Source organism: Pristis pectinata, chromosome 22, assembly GCF_009764475.1.
Source record: "Pristis pectinata isolate sPriPec2 chromosome 22, sPriPec2.1.pri, whole genome shotgun sequence".
NCBI lineage: Eukaryota > Metazoa > Chordata > Chondrichthyes > Rhinopristiformes > Pristidae > Pristis > Pristis pectinata.
Genome location: NC_067426.1, coordinates 6,491,701 through 6,506,607, shown reverse-complemented (window position 1 = coordinate 6,506,607; position 14,907 = coordinate 6,491,701). Strand labels below are relative to the sequence as shown.

The following is a 14,907-nucleotide window of genomic DNA, read 5'->3' as shown; positions in this document are numbered from 1 at the left end:
CAAAGTGTGTTAAATGACATGGAATGAACAGATGAATTTCCTATCCTTCATTTTATGCCACTTTGCTCTCACACTGAATTCATAGTCCAAGCTGTTTTTCACTATATAGCAGACATTTCCATCAATAAATCCCTCAAATCAAATATATTTACATTTTCTCAATACATGAAACCATTTTGATAGAAATCAGTCTACACATGGTACGCTTATTAAGAAAACAACCTGTTCGTCTGGTTTACATGATGCACTTGCCCTTCAGGTTGGTGTGTTTGCACCCAATGTCAAGCAGTGGTTTACATTTCAGTAAATCACTAAGCCCTCTCATGTGTCCTTTGCATAAATACAGTGTGAGTCAGGCAGTCTGCTTAATATAAGCAGTGATAGTCCTGGGTGCCTCAGCGATCGTGTCTCTTCAGGAGAGTATTTGAATTCATCTGCTTCACAGGGTCTGGTTCAATAATTTTTCTGCAGCAGTCCTTGGGAGAAAGTCGTCAGCTCAATCAGCAAGAACAAGGGAAAACGGACTGAAAGATAATGGGGGAAGGGAAAGAACCAAACCCATCATAAACCTTTGTAAAATTCGCAGAGGCTCTGGCAGTGAGACAGTCTTTATTGACTGTCAGCCTTATCCAGATTGCCAAGAGTTCTTCCATTACTTGGATGCCCCCAGTACTATTTCCTTTGTCGTTGCAGTGAGTGATCTCCTCCCCTTCTGAGCGTTCAGCCGTTGCGCACGTCTGTGCCAGAGGCAGATCCCGTAAGTTGGCCTACTCTTTTATACCCAGCAGCTGTCAGTGACACTTGCCTGTTGCTGTCTGTCCCACAGCCTCCGGGATACTGACATTCCCCTGCACGAGGGTGACCTCTGAAAGGACAGATGATGTTTGTGCCACATCACCATTTTGACATTCCTGTTGCTTAGGTACATCATGGCCGTTTCTAGCAGACACGTCAACTCGTTCACCAATGTTTACATTCAACTTCTCCCAACCCTGATGCAGTCTGTTGTGAATTAGGACAGAAAGGAATGTGTTTGCAGAAACCTTCTTGCACTTGAAGCCATGAAATTTCAAGTTTTGCAAAGTGTGTGCTTTTGAGATTATTTTTAGTCCTCCCTGTAAATTTATCTCACTAAGCAAGGCAGGCTTTTGACCTTGAGTTAGGCCTCTGCACAGCTTTCTGGTTCTTGAGTCGGGAGTGGGTGACAAATTCTGAATGTTCTTTCCCTACTGTTGAAGAAACAGCTTGCTCTTCCTTGGCCAAAACTGGCATTGTCGGTACAGACTCATCTCCACCAAGCTGCTCACTGTTAAATTTTAATATACTTCCTCTCTTAAAGAGACTTTTCAAACTGACGGTGTCATCAATCTCAGTGGCGATGGGCGATTGACAGTATCATCGCTTGAAATGATTCGTAATAGAGGTGGGAACATAGCAACATTAAAAAGGCATAGATTCAGCATTTTGTGCATCTAAGTTTATACTGTATGGTGCTTCCTGGTTGTCAGATCTTCAAAATAAAACTGTAAATATGAGCATCAGAGTGAAGGATCTGCTCAAATGTTGACTAACTATGGAATGATAATATATTACAGCTTTGGTGAGACCACTTAGCTCATTGTGTCTGAGTCAAGGCTTGTAAAAAAATTACCAGTCAGCTCTACCTTTCAAGTTCAAGCAAGTTTATTGTCATGGGCACACATACCCAGGGTATAAATGCCATGAAAATTAGCTTTTTGCAGCAGCAGCACAGTACGTTACAAACATTGCAGACATAAATTAACATAAACATATTAACATAAATTATATATAACTTACATGACAAAATAAAATAATGACATGAGTGCAAGTTGAGAGAAAAAAGAAATATAGTCCGAGGAGGTGTTAGGGTTTTTCAGGTCAGTTCAATAATCTGACAGCAGTGGGGAAGAAGCTGTTGTTGAACCTTGAGGTGTGGGTCTTCAGGGTCCTGTACCTCCTGCCTGATGGCAACACTGAGAAGCGGGCATGGCCTGGATGGTGGGGGTCCCTGATGATGGACGTCGCCTTCCTGAGACATCGCCTCTTGTAGATGTCCTCGATGGTGGGGAGAGCTGTACCCGTGATGGAACTGGCTGAGTCCCACTGCTCTCTGTAGCCTCTTGTGTTCCTGTGCATTGGGGTTTCCATCCCAATGACTTCAGAACATTTCCTGTTGAAATGTGACTGCAATAGATTATTTGATGAACTTTTATATTCTATTGAATACATAAATGGATATTGGGGTAGAAATTCACCCTCTGTTGTCTATTGTTGAACTCCATTCCTGAAATCTGGTTTGCTTGATCTTAACATTTGTGGGTTTAGCAGATACAACAGAAATCTCAGGTTTTAGCAAATTTGAAATCAACATTTTTGTGGGCAAGAACCAAAGTTCTCCACAGCTGGCACACACTGATAATACCTGTCATGGGGCAACGAAATCCTCAGTTAACCCAAACATTCCCTTTCAATTCATTTACAGAACATGCAAATCACCGGTAATACCCCTAAGCTGAGGAGGTAGTTACGAGTAGGCCTGGGGGCAATAAGGATTGCTTCCCTGATAGACATTAGTGAACCAGATATGGTAATCCAGTATTCTCATGGTTACTATTACTAGCTGCTCACTAATTCCTGATTTATTTAATTAAGTAATTTAAATTCCCCAGCTGCCATGGTGGGATTTGAACTTGCGTCAGCTATCCAGAACTTTGGCTGTAGTCCAATAACTTAACCACTATGCTACCACACTCCATGATTGGCTGAATGACTGATTTGCTCATATTCAAGAAAGCTTCTTCCCTTCAACCATTCGCTTCTTGAACAGCGTGACGCTATTACAGCGCCAGCGATCGGGGTTCGATTCCCATCGCTGTCTGTAAGGAGTTTGTACGTTCTCCCGTGTCTGCGTGGGTTTCTGCCGGGTGCTCCGGTATCCTCCCACATTCTAAAGACGTACGGGTAGGTTAATTTGGGGTTTAAAAAATGGGCGGCACGGGCCTGTTACCATGATGTAAATAAATAAAAAAAAACTAATCACTACCTCAGTATAGCAACACTTTGCACTACTATGTTGTTCTAATTGTGTTCTTTCTTGTATAATTTTGTTTAATTTATGTTTTTCTTGTGAATGCTACTTATCTGATGCTATGTGCCTGTGATGCTGCTGCAAGTTTTCCATCGCACCTGTGATACATGTACTTGTGCATCTGACAATGAACTCAACTTTGACTTTGATGTCCTTTTCTAGCTACCACCTTAATGAAAGTGAAGGTATAATGGCCACCCTTTCAGCAGGCTGGTACAGCAAATGCACCATGAACCATCGAGCAGCATAGGACCAGCAAAAATTACAGCACAGAAGAAGACCATTTGGTCCATCATGTCCATGCTGGGCAAAACTGAGCCATTCAGAGTATTTCCTAGCCCTCTGTGTGTAGCTTTGTGGGGCATGTGCTTAATCCAGGCACATTTTAATGCTGCAAGAATTCCCTTCTCTTCCATCATTTCAGGCTGTGAGTTCCAGACCCACAGAGGACATTCCCTTCATTGTTTTTACCCATGCCCTTAAGTGCATGCCCCTGGTAGCTCTGTTCAGTCTTCATTCTCCAAAGAAAACAACCATAGCCTATCCAGTTTCTTCTTCTAACAAAAACATTTCAAACTTGTCATAAGCCTATCTTATTTGCTTGTGTTTTGTTCCTGTAGTCTGGTGAACAGAACTGTACACATTGCTCCAGTGCAGTCTAGTTAGTGAATCATACAGTGCTTATATTCCATGCTTTGGCTAATAAAGGCAAGTATCCCATTTGGCTTCCTTACCACCTAGTCTACCTGCCCCATCACTCCTGTAGGAGGTATGATCTACCTCAAGGGACAGACTTTGCCAACAACTTGAGGATAAAGCAACACTCCGTTCTGATAAGTTTCAATTATTGCAACTTAATGAACTGAGGCCATTGTTTCTCCTGCAATATTCACCCTGCCTGTCCTGACCCATGAGCTGCCATCCTGTTTGAGGAAAGAGCTGCTCATGAGTTGGAGGTGCTAATTAATTCGACAGCAAAGTCAATTTACCCAGCCTGCTTAAAGATTAAGGGAAACAACTGCAGCTACTTCTCCCAGTAAAATTAATGGTAGGACTCTTGGCAGTGTGGAGGATCAGAGGGATCTTAGGGTTCGAGTCCATAGGACGCTCAAAGTGGCTGCGCAGGTTGAATCTGTGGTTAAGAAGGCATATGGTGTATTGTCCTTCATCAATCACGGAATTGAATTTAGGAGCCGAGAGGTATTGTTGCAGCTATATAGGACCCTGGTCAGACCCTACTTGGAGTACTGTACTCAGTTCTGGTCGCCTCACTACAGGAAGGATGTGGAAGCCATAGAAAAGGTGCAGAGGAGATTTACAAGGATGCTGCCTGGAATGCGGAGCATGCCTTATGAAAGCAGCTTGAGGGAACTTGGCCTTTTCTCCTTGGAGCGACGGAGGAGAGGGGGGACCTGACAGAGGTATATAAGATGATAAGAGGCATTGATCAGGTGGATAGTCAGAGGCTTTTCCCCAGGGCTGAAATGGTGGCCACAAGAGGACATAGGTTTAAGGTGCTGTGGAGTAGGTATAGAGGAGATGACAGGGGTAAGTTCTTTACTCAGAGAGTGGTGAGTGCGTGGAATGGGCTGCCGGCAATGGTGGTGGAGGCGGATACGATAGGGTCTTTTAAGAGACTGTTGAATAGGTACATGGAGCTGAAAAAAATAGAGGGCTATGGGTAAGCCTAGTAATTTCTAGGGTAGGGACATGTTCGGCACAGCTTTGTGGGCCGAAGGGCCTGAATTGTGCTGTAGGTTTTTCTATGTTTCTAAAAGCAGGAGAAAGTCCTTCAGATAAAATCACCGTGAGGAAGATAGTTGGAAATGAATTACATGCATAAAACCAATCTCACTCTCTGTCAACAGTATGGTCACCCCACTTGATTGATGGTACCCAATCCTTTCAACTCTAGTTAGTTGTCACTATATACAGACTAGCTGCTACTGTCAGGCAGGAGGTGCAGAAGCCTGAAGTCCCATACCACCAGGTTCAGGAACAGCTACTTTCCTACAGTCATCAGTTTTTGAACTGACCTGCACGACCCTAATCACTACCTCAACAACGGAACACTAAGGAACACCTCTTGTGCTACCATGGACTTGTCTGTATTTTGTTTTGCACTGAAGTCTTGTTTCTGTAGTCTTTTTCTTCACTGTCCTGTATAATTTATGCATAATTTATTTTCTGTGCATTGTCTGAACCTACATGCCTGTGATGTTGCTGCAAGTAAGGTTTTCATTGTACCTGTACTCATCGTACTTGTGCACATGATAATAAACTGGACTTTATGTAACTGCATGGGCAAAAAGGATGGAAGAAGAGTTGAGAGGGGAGTGACCAAGTGTGATGAAGCAAGTCATTACCACTTCCTCTGGTAGCGTAGCGGTTAGCACAACGCTATTACAGCGCCAGCGACCCGGGTTCAATTCCCGCCGCTGTGTAAGGAATTTGTACGTTCTCCCTGTATCTGCGTGGGTTTCCTCCGGGTGCTCCGGTTTCCTCCCACATTCCAAAGACGTACAGGTTAGGAAGTTGTGGGCATGCTATGTTGGCGCCGGAAGCGTGGCGACACTTGCAGGCTGCCCCAGCACATTCTCAGTAATGCAAAAAGACGTATTTCACTGTGTGTTTCGATGTACATGTGACTAATAAATAAATATCTTAATTAATGCCCTGGGAGAAATTCATGGGCTCTCTCACCTTCTATCACCCCAGCCCCAGCAGAGAAACCTGCTGCTACTGGGGTAGGGAGCTGCAATAATAATTGTCTGTCAACATGCTAAATGCTAAAACATACCTCTTTCTGCTAGATATCAGGGAAACAAGCCAACCTGTATACGTGGAGCGTATTCTACTCAGCCAAGTTACTGATACATTACAGTCAGTTGTAGAGCAGCCAAAGAAAATGATGATCTTCCCATACATTGATCATCATGATTAGTATTAATTGAGTTGACAGATCAGGATAAGTTGCTGTCAAACACCAGTGCTCAGTGAGATACACTGAATTGTTCTGCTGCAAAACAAACTTTGATAAGTGAGAGTTGAGAAACCTTAAACCTGGTGAGGAAACTGTGGATGCGTGGGGGAATTGGTCTCTGAATTTGCACGAGGTGAAATGAAATCAAAGTCAGCAGTTGGAGGCAGGACGAACTCCTGGAGTCTGTACTTAAGCAGAACCAGTCCCCACGCAGGCAAAGGAAAAGCAGAAAGTCAGCACTCCCTGTACAGAAGAGCTTTGATTTATTCTTTTCTGCTAAGGTGGAGGTCAATGGTTTCACAATGGCTAGTTGCCCACAAGCTCCAGACTAGCTGATGTGGCTTTCTAATCACTTCACGTTTTTCTCCCCACACCCAACCTCTCTAAAAAAGGCAGTGACCTTGCTCTGCAATAACTCAACACAAACTATGTCTAAGTGGGTAGTTAATCTTTGTGCGTAAGCCATGACATTGAGCAGCCTATCCAACTGTGGTGCCCATTCAAGTAGAACACCATTGAGGTTACACCCAAGGTCCACACATGAACAATCTCCAGCAGTTTTAGCTGGGTATAAAAGATAGGAAGCTAATATCCCATATTATAATATCCTCTTTCCCCTGTCCCAGGCAGTGTTGAAGGTAATCCTTCTTCTTTGTCGGTCCCTTGGGATTGAAGATGACTTGCTTCCGCTTCAGTTGTGTGGGATCTGAGCTGACCAATATGCCCAATGTGAGATGGGGCTCACAGGTGGGTAGTTTCTGGGGTGGTGTTCTCCTTCCACTGCTCACATGGGGCATCTATCTGCCCCTGAAGAATGGACTCGAGGTTATCAATACCATCCCGAGTGCTCCTATCCACTTTGAATGGTTTTAGTCTGGAGATTCCCAGGAGTCAATGGGGAATGTTGCAAGGAGACTTTGTACTCATTCTCCAAACTTTTGTTATCCGCCTGGTAATCCCTTACTGTGGTGGTGCTCGGGATAGCAGATCTGTTTCGGGCAGTGATGTGGTCTCCTCAGTGGAACAATGGTTACATTGGTCTCCTCAGTGTAACCAGAGTCTCGGTGCTGGGGATGTTAGTCTGGGAGAGAGGACGCTGATGATGATTTGCTTGTCCTCCCAGTAAATTTGGAGGATTTTGCGGAGATGGCGTTGATGGAATCTTTCAAATGCTTTGAGGTACAGCTGTAGGTAGTCCAGGTCTCAGAAGCATTAGGAGACCAGGGATCTCTATCATGAGGAAGTTGAGCTCTGTTAGCTCTGGGCCAGAAGATTGTGGGCTTGTCTCGCCCAAGATAATGTGGCACAACTAATCAGTCTGACACTGAAGTAGCACAGGTGAAATTTTAAAATTAGGCCTAGTTTACCCTCTCAGGGAGAGAAAAATAATCCATCAGTACTATTTTGAAGAAAAGCAGGGGAGATATTTCTATAGTTATCCTTCAGTAGTTATCGTTCAATCTGATTATCTGGTCACTGTGCTGTTTATGGGAGCTTGCTGAATGCAAATTGGCTGCTGTGTTTTCTACTGTGACAATGACTGTGTTGGCTGCAAAGCTCTGGGACATTCTGGCTTAATGAAAGGTTCTATAGAAATGCAAGATTTTCCTTTAATTACAAGATTTTAAATGCTGAAAGAGCTGTGAGAACCAACAACTGCAAGGCAAACATCTGCCAAGTGCCAATACAATGTTGTTTTTGAAGCTACTTGTCCAGCCAATGAAGCATTACAACAATCCGGGGCTGTGCAGAGCCACTGCCTCACAGCTCCAGAGACCCGGGTTCAATCCTGACCTCAGGTGCTGTCTGTGTGGAGTTTGCATGTTCTCCATGATCATATGGGCTTCCTCCCAAATCTCAAGTTGGTAGGTTAATTGGCTGCTGTAGATTGCCCCTAGTGTGTAGGTGAGTGGTAGAATCTTGGGGAGGTGATGGGAATTGCAGAGAAAAAAATGGGTTTAGTGTAGGATTAATGGGTGCTTGATGGTCAGTGAGAACTCGATGGGCTGAAGGTAAGATAAGATATCTTTGTTAGTCACATGTACATCGAAACACACAGTGAAATGCATCTTTTGCGTAGTGTGTTCTGGGGGCAGCCCGCAAGTGTCGCCACGCTTCTGGCGCCAACATAGTGTGCCCACAACTTCCTAACCCGTACGTCTTTGGAATGCGGGAGGAAACTGGAGCGCCTGGAGGGAACCCACACAGACACAGGGAGAACGTACAAACTCCTTACAGACAGCGGCCGGAATTGAACCTGGGGTCGCTGGCGCTGTAAAGTATTACACTAACCGCTACACTACCGTGCCTGCCATCTGAAGGTCCTGTTTCTGTGCTGTGAGAAAAATTCTGTTGCACTTTAACACACGAACCCAAGCAATTTAGGAACTTTCTAGTAAATGTTCACTGCCATCGCCTTTTCAGTGTGTGTCAGAACAGACCAGTTCAAACATAAGGTCATCACGAGCAGCCAGCTCCATCACGGGCACAACCCTCCCCACCATCGAGGACATCTTCAAGAGGTGGTGCCTTAAGAAGGTGGCATCCATCACTAAGGACCCTCACCATCCGGGACATGCCCTCTTTGCATTACTACCATCGGGGAGGAAGTACAGGACCCTGAAGACCCACACTCAACGATTCAGGAACAGCTTCTTGCCCTCCGCCATCAGATTTCTGAACAGTCCTTGAACCCATGAACACCACCTTGTTATTCCTCTTTTGAACTATTTACTTACTTTCGTAACTTCGGTAAGTTTATGTCTCTGCATTGTACTGCAGCTGCCAAAACAACACATTTCACAACATATGTCAGTGATAATAAACCTGATTCTGACACACCAGTAACAGTAACTTAGTTTTCTCTCTCCACAGATACTGCCTGATCGCTGACTATTTCCAGCATTCTCTTTAACTTCAGAGTTCCGGTGACTGCTGCATTCTGCATCTCATAGTTCCAGCATGGTTTGTCTTCCCACTCTACTTCCCTCATCCAGTCCCCCAGACAATCAGTTCCCTCTCACGGACACTACAGAAAGCACGTTACCTGGGCAACCTTGGTCTCCACCCTAACACAGACGTCCAGTCACCCTCTCTGCAACGTAACTCACACTTGTTTTCTCACTTTTGAAATTCTAATGAAGGGAAATTGGTCAAACATTAACTCTGTTTCTCTCTCCATTGATGCTGCCTGACCTGTTGAGTGTTTCCAGCTAATTCTGGTTTTATTTCAGATTTCCAGCACCTATAGCTTCCTTGTTTCTCAGCTGCCAACAGTCTCTACGTGGTTGGCAGGGTGAGTTCAATGTCTCTCTCTCTCTCTCCTCCTCTCGCTTTTCGCCCTCCACCTCTCTCCCTGACTCTTTCGCTTCCTCTTCCCCCCGTCCCTTCATCTTCTTCTCCCCCTCTCCCCCTCCCTCTCTCTCTCCCCTCCCTCTCTCTCCTATCTCACTCACTCCTCTCCCTTCATTCTCTCTCTTCTCCCCATCTCTCTATCCCCCTCTCTCCACCTCTCCCTCTCATCCTCCCTCTATCTCCCTCGCTCTCCATCGTTCATTCTCATTCTCTCTCTCTCTCTCTCTCTCCCCCTCCCTCCCTCCCTCCTCCCCACCCCCTCAGTCCAGTTTCCCAACAAAGAGCCCTCACATGAAGTCAGTCTGTGGCCGGGTGTCACCTCACTGTAGGTCAGCTGGAATGCAGTCTTGAGTGTTCCGCATCTGCATATCAGGGATGCCACTGCCGTGACATCATGTATCTCTCCTTAGAGATACATTCAGTATGGTTCACAGGGACTGTGGTGATGTTATTTACAGCAACATCTAAAATTCACCCCAGAGTCAGATGACTGGGACTCAGTATAGTACAGGGTCACATTAATTTTGCCTCAATAAGCCTGACAAAGTCTGCCTTGTTGCTGCCAATTTGCTTTTATATATCAGAGCAAGTTCTTGTGCAGACTGAAAGGTGATTGTCATAGAGTCATACAGCATGGAAACAAATCCTTTGGCCTATCTAATCTGAGCTCAGTAGCAAGCACCCACTTACACGAATCTCATATTTTTATTCTCCTCACATTCTCATTAATTCCCCTGCAGATTCTACCATTCACCCACACTAGGGGCAATATCTAGCGCCCAATTAACCTAAGAACCCGAATGTCTTTGGCACGTGGTGGGGGGTGGGGGTGAGGGGGAACCCACGTGGTCACAGGCAGCACGTGCAAACTCCACACAGACAGCACCGGAGGTCAGGATTGAACTGGGGTCACTGGAGCTGTGAAGTAGCAGCACTAATAATTGTTAATTTTAAATCTGTAATTGATGGCTCTTTGTTGATCAGAAACAGGAGAAGACGTGGTGAAAAGGCATGCATAAAGTTCGTCACAAATCTGTCATAATTTCATTAAATTGTAACAGATTGGAAATGTTGGTTTGCCAACTATTTTTCCTCTGTTACAACGATGCTCTACACAAAAGACGCACTTCACTGTGTGTTTCGACGTACATGTGACTGATAAAGATACCTTATCTTATCTAACTACTACATGAAGAAATTAATTCTAAATTTAATTTTGGAAGTATTGGTATTGGTTTATTATTGTCACTTGTACTGAGGTACAGTGAAAAACTTGTCTTGCAAACCGATCGTACAGGTCAATTCATTGCATAGTGCAGTTACATTAAGTTAGTACACAGTGCATTGAGGTAGTACAGGTGAAAACAATAACAGTACAGAGTAAAGTGTCACAGCTACAGACAAAGTGCAGTGCAGGTAAATAATAAGGTACAAGGTCACGATAAGGTAGATTGTGAGGTCAGAGTCTATCTCATCGTATAAGGGAACCGTTCAATAGTCTTATCACTGTGGGATAGAAGCTGTCCTTAAGTCTGGTGGTACGTGCCCTCAGGCTCCTGTATCTTCTACCTGATGGAAGAGGAGAGAAGAGAGAATGACCCGGGTGGGTGGGGTCTTTGATTATGCTGGCTGCTTCACCAAGACAGTGAGAGGTAAAGACAGAGTCCAAGGAAGGGAAGCTGGTGTCCATGACATGCTGGGCTGTGTCCACAATTCTCTGCAGTTTCTTGCAGGTCCATGTTCTATTACTAGAGGTTGTATTGAAAACTGGTTTATAATATTAATTACTTAAGTAAAATACAAACTGCTGGAGGAACTTATTACGTCTGTGCTTGTGATGCTGCTGCAAGCAGTTTTTTATTGTACCTGTACCTCAACATACTTGTGCACATGATAATAACCTCGATTTGACTTGAGGTCAAACAGCATCTGTGGAGGCAAAGGGTTGGTCGACATGGTTGATGTTTCCGGTCGAGACCCTGCATCAGTCCCACTCAGAAGCGAAGCAGGGTCTTGACCTGAAATAGTTACCATCCCTTTGTCTCCACAGATGCTGTTCGATCTGCTGAGTTCCTCCAGCAGTTTGTTTTTTGCTCTAGATTCCAGCACATGCAACTTCTTGTGCCTCTGTATTAATTATTTGAGTGTATCATGGAATATTTTATCTCAACGATATTGCTGTAGTATTTAACAGGGTTGGAAAAAGGGAAACAGCTTCCATTTATATAGCGCTCTTAACATGGCAAAAGGGTCCAAGGTGTTTCACAGGAACTGTATTTAACAATAAACAGCTCTCATTAGGGAAGATGTCCAGATGCATGGTTCGAGTTGAGGAGCATCTTAAAGTTGGAAATCAATGAATTAATGAATCTGAGTGACATCTTTTATCATTTAGAATGAGGTAAATTTCCATTATTTGTACTAACAATTGTAAAAATTCTTTTGCTTGTCTAAAATACGATTGAACTAATAAAAAACTAACAAGCTTTCACACTGCTTCCTGGCAAGTGCACCCCCTGGGGTGTTACTGAATTAGGCAGGCCCAAATTACTAGAGGGCAGGCTTTTAAGATAAGAGGGGGTAAATTCAAAGGAGATGTGTGGGACAAGTTTTTTTTACATAGAGAGTGGTGGGTGCGTGGAATGCGCTGCCAGGGGCGGTGGTGTAGGCAGATACAATAGAGGCATTTAAAAGATGCTCTTAAGTAGGAACATGAATGTGTGCATGGAGGGATATGGGCGTTGTGTAGGCAAAAGGGATTCATTTAGTTTAATTAGTTCGGCACAACATCGTGGGCTAAAGGGCCTGTTCTATGTTCAGTGCGATACTGAGGGACTGCTACACCATCAGAGATGCCACCTTTCTAATGAGATGTTAATCCATGTCCACTCCTTCAAATGGGCAGCTCTTCCTGCTGCTTTGGACAATGTTTAACACTCCAGCAACAACATTAAAGCAGATGATCAGGCCATCATCTCATCACTCTTTGCTGTGCATAGGTTGCTTGCCATGTTTCCTACATTTTAAACATTTTGAAGCCTCCTAGTGACCAAAGACACCACAGAACTGCCTGGCCTCATCAGAATGCCACCTGTTGGTGGGTCACCTGCTCCAGAGCAGCAGTGGGGAGCATTCAGAAGGAGTGGTGTTGATTGCAAGGGTTTTCCTTCCTGTGGGCGACCCGTGTTCAATTCCGGCCACTGCCTGCAAGGAGTTAGTACGTTCTCCCCATTACTGTGTGGGTTTCCTCCAGGTGCTCCGGTTTCCTCCCACATTCCAAAGACGTACGGGTTAGGAAGTTGTGGGCATACTATTGTTGGCGCTGGAAGCGTAGCGACACCAGCAGACTGTCCCCAGAACACTCTACGCAAAAAGATGTGTTTCAATGTACATGCGACTTATAAAGATATCTCAATTTGCGATGGCAGGAGTTTAGGCTTCCCTTGTGACGTCTGAGAAACGTTCCTATCCCACACTCCAACTGAGGAAATATAAGAACTTTATACAAGAAAAAGAAGCAGGAACAGGCCATTCAGCTCCTTGTGTCTGTTCCACCATTAAGGCTGATCATTTATCTCAGCATCAGGTTCGTGCCCTAACCCCTTATCCCTTGATTCCCTTATATAGCTTTCTGTCATGAACGCACCCAGTGACAGCACCCATTGTCCTCTTAAGGAGTGAATCCCAGAGATTCACTACACCCTGGGTGAAGGATATTTTTCTCACCTCAATTCTGAAAGGCTGGCGCTTATTTTGAGACTGTTGCCCCTGGTTCTAGACATCCCATCCCTTCCCTTCACCTATCTTCTCATAGTACATAGAAGGTAGAACAGTACAGCACAGGAAGAGGCCCTTCGGCCCACGATGTTGTGCCAAACTAACTAAGCTAATGACACCTAATCCCTTCTGCCTGCGCATGGTGCATATCCCTTCATTCTCTGCATCGTCTCTCAGCCCATGGAAGAAAACCTACCTTGGAGGACCTTGCCGGCTCCTCGACAGCTTAATCTGTTGGTGTGTCGGTAGTGGTTGCCCAGCCAGGAAAGGGTTAAAATTGTCAGGGTATGATGTACCATGCCAATTTGCATCAATTAATAGGACACCAATTGACTGTGAAGGGCTAAAATCTTTCCCTGATAGAATGGTGAGTCAGCACCAAATGGTGTTACATCCCAGCAGCATTCAACTCCATTATATGACTAGGGAAGCCATGGACGTTTGGAGAGCACAGTGGTGCAGGTATTTAAGCTGCTGTCTCCCAGCTCCAGCAACCCAGGTTCAATCTATAGAAAGCATCCTATCCAGATGCATCACGGCTTGGCACGGCATCTGCTCTGCCCAGGACCGCAAGAAACTGCAGAGAGTTGTGGACACAGCCCAGCGCGTCATGGAAACCAGCCTCCCTTCCTTGGACTCTGTCTTTACCTCTCGCTACCTTGGTGAAGCAGCCGGCATAATCAAAGACCCCACCCACCCGGGTCATTCTCTCTTCTCTCCTCTTCCATCAGGTAGAAGATACAGGAGCCTGAGGGCACGTACCACCAGGATTAAGGACAGCTTCTATCCCACTGTGATAAGACTATTGAACGGTTCCCTTATACGATGAGATGGACTCTGACCTCACAATCTACCTTATCGTGACCTTGCACCTTATTGTCTACCTGCACTGCACTTTGTCTGTAGCTGTGACACTTTACTCTGTACTGTTATTGTTTTCACCTGTACTACCTCAATGCACTGTGTACTAACTCAATGTAACTGCACTGTGTAATGAATTGACCTGTACAATTGGTATGCAAGACAAGTTTTTCACTGTACCTCAGTACAAGTGACAATAATAAACCAATACCAATACCAATACCCATCCTGACCTGGGGTGCTGTCTGTGTGGAGCTTTCAGTTTCTCTATTTAGGTTTCCCCAGGTGCTCTGGTTTCCTCCAACATCCCAAAGGCAGACGAGTTGGTAATTTAATTGGCCACTGTAAATTGCCCCTAGTGTGTAGGTGAGTGGTAGAGTCTGGGGGGGAGTTGACGAAAATATAGGGAGAATAAAATATTTTAATGGGTGCTTGATGGTCAATGCGAAGTTGATGGGTCAAAAGGTTTGTTTTTATGTTGGATGACCTATGACTAATACAGCTTGGTTAGAATTAAATTCTAAAATAATTATAATTAACAAGGACACCTAATATTCAATCAAAATCCAAGGCTTATTGAGTGTCAGAGTTCACACATAACCTGAATGTGCTTCCATTCCTGTCGTTTCATTGGACAGATTGGATAATTGGTTTAAGTTGTTCCAAGATTTTTCAATCAATTCCAGATGCAAGCATACCAGAGCTAAGAATTCCAACATACCGAGTTACTTCCCACATGTTCCCATTGCGTAGGATCCAAAGATAACATTCCTGATTTGCACATAAACAGTCCTGTAATATATTTTTTCTTATGCTTGCTGTA

At 44.6% G+C, this 14,907-nt stretch overlaps 1 long non-coding RNA gene across 1 annotated transcript in view; it reads right to left on the bottom strand.

Moving 5' to 3' along the window:
* Positions 1-2,064: 2,064 nt before the first annotated feature.
* LOC127581738 (uncharacterized) overlaps positions 2,065-14,907 on the bottom strand; it is a 29,224-nt gene continuing 16,381 nt past the window's right edge. Inside the window, exon 3 of the long non-coding RNA XR_007958001.1 lies at positions 2,065-2,191. This is a non-coding gene — a long non-coding RNA (uncharacterized LOC127581738). The remainder of the gene's footprint in view (positions 2,192-14,907) is intronic.